The following is a 9655-nucleotide window of genomic DNA, read 5'->3' on the forward strand; positions in this document are numbered from 1 at the left end:
AAATGACTTTAAACCAAAACCTTCAGTTATTCTTCACTTACAATAAATAAATCCCTGTTTTTCCTGATTCCCCCATCTTCCCAGTGTCGCCATGGCAGGGCCGGCTCCAGGCACCAGAGCAGCAAGCAGGTGCCTGGGGCGGTCAATGGAAAGGGGAGGCTTCAGCGGCAATTCATCCCTCTCAGAGGGAAGGACTTGAGGCCAAAAGCGGCACAGGTAGAGCTGCAGTTGATTGCAGCTTTTTTATTTTTTTTTCCACTTGGGGTGGCAAAAAAACTGGATCTGGCCCTGCTCCATGAAAGACAATTTGTTAAATCCCAGATGAGTGCAGTTCTATCAGTTCTCAGCCTGAGTCCTTAGGTCTTAATCCTGAGGATATTGTCCCACCATGGGGCCATTTCCCGTCTCTCTTTCCTAGGGAAGCACAATTTTCCTTGCACAGACACAGGAACAGCAAGATCTTTCTCTGTCCCTTGTGCAAAGCAGGGGGCCAAATTCCATGGAAACAATGGACAAGCAGGGGGCCCTGGGCACATCCAGCCCTTGCCGTGAGATGTTCCCTCCCCTCTTTCTTTATGCCCCTGTTGTTATTTCATGGATTGTCTGGGATGGGGGAAAAGCTGAGTTCACTCCAGGTGGAGGGGAAAAGAACCCTGAAAGTCTCAGGCCCCAACCCCTGCTACCAGGATCACAGAGGTGCTGGGAATCTGCATGGGAAAGGGACGGTGTGAATTGTCAAGGTGGGGAATGAATAACAATCTACAACTAGATCCACCTCATTAACCACTGACACAGGCTAATCCTGCTGCTGCTAGAAGGGAAACTGGGAGGGATTCTTTGCTGTTCAGCCATGGAAACAGTGACCCCATTGCACTGCAGTGAATGTGCTGGGGAAAGCTGGACTTCATAGGCAGGTAGCAATAGCAGATCCTAGAAACATCTGGAGCTCCCCACAGCACTTCTGCCACCAGGGTCAGGTGCTGAGTGACTCACAGTGCCCCCCTCCCCCCAACACATGACCTTCCAGCAGGAGGTGGCAGCACCCCCCACCCAATGCAGGGAGAGGGCTGAGTGTATCCAGGGCACCCACTCTCTCTGCCCCACACATAGAATCTGGCCCTGCTGAAGAGTGACCCTAAGAACCAGCAGCCTCCAGGACCGCAGGTTTGGCCCTCAGAGAAGGGAATGTGTCCCCCATGCTGCTTTTAGACCACTGGATGCTCTGGAAATAGGACAGCTCTGAGTGCAGTCTGCAGCACATTTAAGGATGTAGCTCAGTGGTAGTGCACATGGTTTGCATGTATGTGGCCCTGGGTTCAATCCGTAACATCTCCAGGTCCTTTTTTTCACCCTGCTGCTTTGCTCATGCCCAGAGGGGATGTGGCCCTGCAGGAGTTTCAATCCTGCTCAGTGAGGGGTAAGAGCCAATTGCATGGAAGGTCTGGGGGGGTTTCTGCTCCTAAGTCTCCTCTGTACATGTAAGATTCCCACCCGCTGTGCTGCTTGGGACAAGGGTAGATGAGAAGGGCGAATCCTCCAGCACTGGAGGGAAAGGTCCCATCTGCACAGACTGAGAGGCAAGGAAACAGAGGGGCAGTCAGTGCTCAGAGAGGAGAGAGGTCAGTGATTTACACCCACTAGGGAACACTGTCTTTCTGAGGCAAGTGCAATTTGCTTGGGATGGTGCTGACAAGTTTGTTCTGTGTTGCCTGGTGCTGGGCCATTGCACAATCCCCAGCCACGCCGCACAGCGCGCCCCGAGAGGGGACAGGGGGGCAAGCAGATGATCTAGCACGAGGGGGAGAGGATGTGTGGTTGGGGGGAGGAAAAGCCTTGGGCTGCACTGGGGGAGCGCAGAGCAGGGGTGACACCCCAGAAACCTGCAGCAAAGGGATGGACAGGTGGGGTGGGTGGATAGAAGAGGCAGCAGTACTAAAATCTAAAAGGGGAGTGTGGGGTCGAGTGGTCAGAACGGGGGGGGTTGGTGGTCAGAATTCCTGGGTTCTACCTCCAGCCCTGGGAGGGGAGTGGGGTCCAGTGGTTAGCGTGTGTGTCGGGCGGAGAACCAGGACTCCTGGGTTCTGTCCCTGGCTCTCTCTTGTGCAATCCCTTGGTAGTTACCAAACTCAACAGCATGTGGGAGCGAGGGGCTGGGGCCGGGTTGTGACACGGCCCAGAGTCCCGTACTGCCCCTTTGTTACCCAACCCGGGGCAGGGCGGGGGATGGCCTGGGAGACCCGCTAAGAAAGGCGCTTCTGGTGGGTTTCTGTGTGGGTCACGCTGCCCCCTGCTGGATAGACCCCCTCTAGGTCAGAATCAGTCTCAGCCCAGGTCAGACCCTGGGAGCCCAGCCCCCTCTGTCACCACGGCCATGTCTATTGGTCTCATGGAAAGGTCCGTTCTCATGGGTAGCTGTCCAGTGGCAGTGAGTTCCACAGGCCTCGGCACAGACTGTGTAGGGCAGGAGGTCCTTGTGTTGGGAGCACTGGGAGTGAACTGTGTGCGGTTGTGTCTCTGAGCACTATTGTGAATATTCTGGTGTGTGTGTAATTGTAAGTGTGGCTGGGGGTGTGATTGTTTCTCTCTTTGGGGGTGGAGCTAGCATGTCCCTCTGGGTGTGTTGTGTGTGAGTGTTCTTGGGATTGTGTGAGTCCCTTTGTGCATCAATGTGTGTGTGTGTCACTTGCTGCAGGATACAAAAGCCTGCAAAGCCACCACACACACACACACACACACACACAGAGTGAGGCTCAGCCCCGCCAGCAGGGGGCAGCAGGGACACACACATCTCTCCTGGGCCAGCTTGGACAATTTCCCATCATGACCCAGCACAGTGCTGGTGCCCCCACATGGGGGTGGGCAGTGACCAGGCGGGGGGGTGGGGGGGTGGGGGCAGATGTGCTGGATTCAGAAGGAAGCACTTTGGGAAAATCAGTCACGGCCCTTAGCAGAGCTGAGACACAGACCCAGTGACCCCTGCACCACCCTGGGAGGGGAGTGGGGTCGAGTGGTCAGAGCAGGGAGGCAGCTGGGCACCAGGACCCCTGGGTTCTATCCTTGGCTCTGGTAGTGGGGGGGGGAGGGGTCTAGAGCAGAGGGACTGGGAGCCAGGACTCCTGGGTTCCATAGGGGAGACTGTTTTTTTCTGTCTTTACCTCCCTAGAGATCCCAGCCCAGTCCCCTAATCGAGAGATAGAAGGGGAAGTTGCTTTCCCACTTCAGAGTCATGATTCAAACCTCTTCCCTAGGGGCTGTGACATCATGGAGCCCCCTCCCCAAGGCAGACAGTAGAAGCCCCGCCCCACCAGAGAAGAGGGGGGTCTAGTTGCACCCACAAGACACCCACTCATGGTTGCAAAGAAACCCCCACATCCCCACAAACCACTGCTAGGACAGGATTTGCTGCTCCCACCTCTTTCCATATCACCATGAGCTGCTCCCCGCCAGGCACCACAGCCCAGTCACACGCCCTTGGTCAATACGTAGCTCAGTGGCAATCACTGCCCCGAAGTGACTCCGGTGCAGGCACCCACAGCACGAACTCCCCACACCGGATTCTGTCCACACGCAGAGAATTGTCTCCGCCGGGCTCCTTCGGTTCCTTTCACTGCTCTCCGTCCTGCCGCCAGACACTGCTCATCTGCATAGCCCCGCCCATGGACACGTGACACCTTCTGTCGTTTTGGAGAATGAGTCGCCTGCAGAGAGTGAGCACGTCACAGCCGCCGGGCGGGGATTGTCTGTGAGCCCCACGCTGGGGGCGGGGCTTCAGGGAGAGACCCAGCCCCAGAGACAGACTGGGGTCGGGAGACATTGGGGGAAGGGATGAGGGGATGGGGGGAGGGAGAGACCCACCCCCATAGACCTGCAGGTGCAGGGAGACATTGGGGTCAGGAGGGGAGAAGGGGGATTGGCAGAGACCCAGCCTGGGGTGCAGGAGAAATGGGGTGGGGTGGAGGGAGACATGTGGGGTGGGGGTGGGGTCTGTGAAATGTTGGTCCAGGGAAACTGAGTCACTCCCAGGACATCGTGTGCAGGGGGGAGCACAGGGGCAGGGAGAGAGCCCCAGCCCCAGCCCCACAGAGCCCCAGAGGGATATTGGGGGCAGGGGAGGGGTTGGAGGGAGGAGAGACCCATCTCCATAGACCCCCAGAGGCAGGAAATGAGGGGAGAAGGGGGGAGGAAGGGATTCAGCCCTATAGACCTGTAGGGGCAGGGAGATATTGGGGGCAGGAGGGGAGAAGGGGGGTTGGCAGAGACCCAGCCCGGGGTGCAGGGGAAATGGGCTGGTTTGGAGGGAACTGGGGAGGAGAAGAGACACAGGGCAGGACACATGTTGGGACAGGGAAACTGACTCACTCCGAATACATGCAGAGCAGGGCAGGGCGGAGGCAGATCATGCTGGTCCCAGGGTAATTTCGGGGGGTTCTGATTCCCCACTCAGCTGGGGGGCTCCCCTCTGGGCTGAGGAGCCCTGGGGTGGGGCGGGTGCAGGGGCTGGGTGTGTGTGTCAGGCTGGGGGAGCTGCCTGGGCAGAGGGGCTGGAACTGGGGGGGCTGCAGCAGCCCCTGGCTTGACGTGGTTTCCATCACACCCAGGGGTTACAGTTGGGTCAGTGGCTCAGCACCCCCCACTATACAGATTGTTCTGGCACCACTGGCCTAGGGTCACCGTCTAGTGCTCAGGGCCTGCCTGGCTCTCCTAGAGCAGGGCGAGCGCCCAGCTCTCCTGGGGCAGGGCAGGCGAGAGCTCTGGACAGATACTAACAGCGCCGGGGAGCCTGGACGAATATTAGTGGGACAGAGGAGCCTGGGGCAGTTTTATCAGAGAGCAGAAATGAATCCCGAACACAGCACTGGAGCTGCAGTGCTCAGCGCGTGGGCCTGGGTCTCCTGCCCAGTCTCCCTGCCCCCCCTCGTGGCATAACAAGTTCCCTGCAGAGAAGCAGAGGTGCGGGACCGAGGGCTGCGGTGGGTGCTGCAGCACCCCCATGTCTCACTGTGAAAAGCTCCAGATGCTGTGGGAACAAAGCCAGCATTATTGTGTGATTCCAGAGAACCCCGGAGCTGTGCTGCCCCTGTGCAGTGTGAGCGGGAATTGCACGTTTTCACATTGCTTGTGAACACACCTGGGTACAGTTCACAGGCTTTCAGCACCCCTGACAGGCTGATTAGAACACCTGCAGCCAATCAAGGCAGAGCTAATTAGGGCACCTGGGTTTAAAAAGGAGCTCAGTTCAGTTTGTGGTGTGCGTGTGAGGAGCTGGGAGTAAGAGGCACCAGGAGCTGAGAGTGAGAGGGTGTAGCTGCTGGAGGACTAAGGAGTACAAGCGTTATCAGACACCAGGAGGAAGGTCCTGTGGTGAGGATAAAGAAGGTGTTTGGAGGAGGCCAGGGGGAAGTAGCTCAGGGAGTTGTAGCTGTCATGCAGCTGTACCAGGAGGCACTATAGACAGCTGCAATCCACAGGGCCCTGGGCTGGAACCCGGAGTAGAGGGTGGGCCCGGGTTCCCCCCAAACCTCCCAACTCCTGATCAGACACAGGAGGAGTTGACCCAGACTGTGGGTTCCACCAGAGGGGAAGATCACTGAGGTGAGAAAATCTGCCAATAAGCACAGGACCCACTAAGGTAGAGGAGGAACTTTGTCACAGCCCCTAATTGCAGCATTTTTAAACGATCTGCATGCTGCTTGCAGGCTCCTAACACTTGCCACAGCAGCTCCTTTTAACTTCCATTCAACCACCTGTACTTATGTCGATAGGTTGACTTTAGGTCTTTAACTTTGATTGGTAGCCGAGAAGATGGTAAATTGGAGAGAAATCCATTCTTCATTTGCTTGTTATTTATTCTTTATTCATCGCCTTTTCCTTATTTCCCTACAGATTGACTAGATCTGGGTGCTAGCAGGGGGCCCTGACGGGCTCCTTATTGTCTGATTTCTTTCGGAAGCATTGAACTTGCCAGGGCACAGTCAGATTCTGGATGTTCATGGAAATGTAACACCTCATGCTCAGCTTTAGTTCTGTTTCTCAGCTCTTTTGGAAAATCGATCTTTAGTCTGACATGTAGCATCCTTGCATTAGGAGATGGCTAATTAATAAGACCATAAACCTTGGCAATCAAATGGAACCTGAAGTCCACAGAAGAGCCCGAAAGGCCCTTGGGGAGTGGAGTGCAAGTTGAGGAAGACTTCCCTGCACAGCTTCTCTCTCAATTCTCGTTTTCCTGGATTGAGCACAAAAATTGGGAATCAGCTCCGGGTAGGGTTATACCATGTGTGTGCAGTGGTTAGACAAGAAACTGGACTGGTATGGAGCAAAACACTTGTGTGTGCCTGATGACTGTACGTTTGAGAAGGAGCAGAAAAGAGCACTGGGGCTGCGGGATAGCGCTTGCATAGGCTTTCTTTGGCCTGTTTTGCTGTAAGAGTTAAAACAGTGAGAGATTGTTAGTCACAGGTCAGTGGGTGCGTTTATGCAAATTAGGAGCATACAGGGAAACCAGCAAGAGGAAGGAGGCTGAAAGACTTCTCTGTCTTTGAACAGAATTGTGTGTTAAGGGCTCTTGCTTTGAATTCTTCCAGTGGAGTCATTTCGGGGAAGTGATCATAACTTCGAGTTACCTAGTTATCAAAGTGTCGTGAATGGTGTTTGGTGCGTGTCTGGGAGCTCCTCGTGCTGAAATAGAAAGCAGTGGGGGAAGAGCGGCTGCCTAGCATCCGAGACTCTCAGCATCCCAATGAGGTTAATCCGAGGTGTGATTATTGCTAGTTGAAAACTTCTCGTCTTTTTGAGCTTAGGTGAGGTTAGTAGTCTCTTGGTCTATCCAAGAACACAACTTCCTGCTCCAGACTATCCTCCAGGCGACCAGGAGAGAGCGGAAGCAGTGCACGGTAGCATGGCTCGACCTGGCCAACGCCTTCGGGTCCATCCCCCACCACCACATCTTCAACACACTCCAGGAGTTCGGGATGCCGGAGACCTTCCTTCGCCTGATCCGGGAACTCTATGAGGGCTGCAGCACCACCATCTGCTCGGTGGAAGGGGAGACCGCCGAGATTCCTATCCGCAGCGGCGTGAAGCAGGGCTGCCCCCTCAGCCCCATCGTCTTCAACCTCGCCATGGAGCTGCTCCTGCGGGCGATCTCCGACGGCACTGACGGCTTCGACCTACATGGCGAGAGGGTGAGCGTCTTGGCCTACGTGGACGACCTGGTCCTGATCGCGGACGACCCCGAGAGACTCCAGGGCATGCTCGACACCATTGGGAGAGCTGCAGACTGGACGGGACTTCACTTCAACGCCAAGAAGTGCGCGTCCCTCCACGTTGACGGGAACAAGAGGGACTCGGTGCTGACGACGGAGTTCCTTATCCAGGGTGAGTCCGTCGTCCCCCTGGCGGAGGGGCAGGCGTACCAGCACCTCGGCATGCCGACGGGCTTCTGCGTCCGGCAGACCCCCGAGGACACCATCCAGGAGATCCTGCAGGACGCCGCCAAGATCAACGCATCCCTGCTGGCGCCGTGGCAGAAAATCAGTGCCCTCAACACCTTCCTGATCCCCCACATCGCCTCGTCCTGAGAGGATCCGCCGTAGCAAAGGTGCCCCTCAACAAGGCGGACAACCACATCCGGCAGCTGGTGAAGAAGTGGCTGTCCCTACCCCAGAACGCCAGCAACGAGCTCGTATACATTGCTCACCGTCACGGCGGCGCCAACGTCCCCCGCATGGGAGACCTGTGTGACATCGCGGTAATCACGCATGCCTTCCGCCTCCTGACGTGCCCGGATGCCGTGGTAAAGAACATTGCGACAGCCGCCCTGCGCACCGCCACCGCGAAGCGAATCAGCGGAGCTCCCTCTGACCTTCCTGAGTGGCTCCCTGGACGGTGAGTTCACCTGGGGCAGAGGCGACATCGCCTCGCTGTGGACCCGCGCCCGCAACACCACACGCCGACTGGGAAAGCGACTGGGCTGCCGCTGGGTGTGGAGCGAGGAACGGCGGGAGCTTGGAGTCCTGGTGTCACATATCGGGACGGAGGGCAACACCATTGTCGGCCCCGGAGCCAGAGGCATGCTGGAAAGGTCGCTGAAGGCCGCCGTCCGCGCGCTCTACCTGGACACCCTGAAGAAAAAGCCGGACCAGGGCAAGGCTTTCGAGGTCACCAGCAAGTGGGACTCCATCAACCACTTCCTTCCCTCTGGCAGCTTCATCCGTTTCGCCGACTGGCGGTTCATACACCGCGCCCGACTGAACTGTGTCCCCCTCAACGGAGCCATCCGCCACGGGAACCCGGACAAACGCTGCAGGAAGTGTGGGTATGCCATGGAGACCTTGCCCCACGTCCTGTGCAGCTGCAGGCCCCACGGCAGAGCCTGGCAGCTGCACCACAACGCCGTCCAGGACCGCCTGGTGAAGGCCATCGCCCCGCACCTGGGAGAGATCGCTGTCAATCGCGCCATCCCCGGCACCGACAGCCTGCTGCGCCCGGACATCGTCGTCACGGATGAGGACCGGAAAAAGATCATCCTCGTCGACGTGACGATCCCGTTCGAGAATAGGACCATGGCCTTCCGCCAAGCCCGAGCCCGCAAACTCGAAAAGTACGCTCCCCTGGCTGACACCCTGCGAGCAAAGGGCTACAAAGTCTACACCGATGCTCTGATCGTTGGGGCCTTGGGCACCTGGGACCCCCTTAATGAACGCGTGCTGCGGACCTGTGGGGTGGGCCGTCGCTACGCGCGGCTCATGAGATGCCTAATGGCCTCGGATGCTATTCGGTGGTCCAGAGACATTTACACAGAGCACGTCACCGGCCACCGTCAATACCAAGAGTAAGCCGGTGTGACTTCGTGCACCCACAAGGGGGAAGAGACCTGTCAACTTCCCCTGTTGGACTTTATCCCCTGAGCCCTGAACCAACCAAACTGAACTCTGCCCTGTGAGGGTCATCCTATCATCATTACCCAGTCCGCTCATTTATTCATGCCCACGACTATCCATAACCTGTTTGTATGAGTGATGTACCCTCACTGCTTGCTGGCTGTACCTTGAACTCTCCCACCGTATACCCCGCATTGTGTATATGTATATGCCGTCCAATACCAAAACGCTAACATCCCCCTACAACCTGTATGTTACCCCCAATGACACAATAGCTGACGCCTCAAACACTTTATATCGTTTATTTTTAAATATTCTCTAATAAACTTTAAATCTCTTGGTCTATCCAAGGCTGTGATCAAGTGTCTTGATGTTTTTGATCTTTTGGTCTCAAGATGGAAACCTTGTCTGTGTCTTGGGAACCTTGAGGTAAAAAATTATCTAAGTTGTGTCTGTTCTTATCAATTTAATATCTGATAGGTCCTTTATTTGAGAACTATATGTTAAATTGATTTTTGAAACAGGGGGCTGGAATAAGAGCTTGCTCTGTCCATCTCATGTATTGACCTGGTATTGCAGTGCCTCCAGGACTGGTGCCTCTCCTTCTGGGGAGAATCTTCTGGTTAGAAAAGCAGAAAAAGTTTCACTCTAAAGATGCTGATTTGAGAAGATTTTTTTAAAGTAGTTGAAAAATCAGGTCTCTTTAGCACTTTGGTTTCTTCATAACAACATATTGTTAAAATTTCTTGGGGGTGTTTTCTGAGTCTACAGAT

At 55.8% G+C, this 9655-nt stretch overlaps 1 pseudogene; it reads left to right on the forward strand.

The window, feature by feature from the left end:
- The first annotated feature begins 9281 nt into the window (after positions 1-9281).
- On the forward strand, positions 9282-9486 carry LOC123360717 (annotated as a pseudogene).
- The last annotated feature ends 169 nt before the right edge of the window (positions 9487-9655 follow it).

The sequence above is a fragment of the Mauremys mutica genome, unplaced genomic scaffold, assembly GCF_020497125.1.
Source record: "Mauremys mutica isolate MM-2020 ecotype Southern unplaced genomic scaffold, ASM2049712v1 Super-Scaffold_100297, whole genome shotgun sequence".
NCBI classification, from domain to species: domain Eukaryota; kingdom Metazoa; phylum Chordata; order Testudines; family Geoemydidae; genus Mauremys; species Mauremys mutica.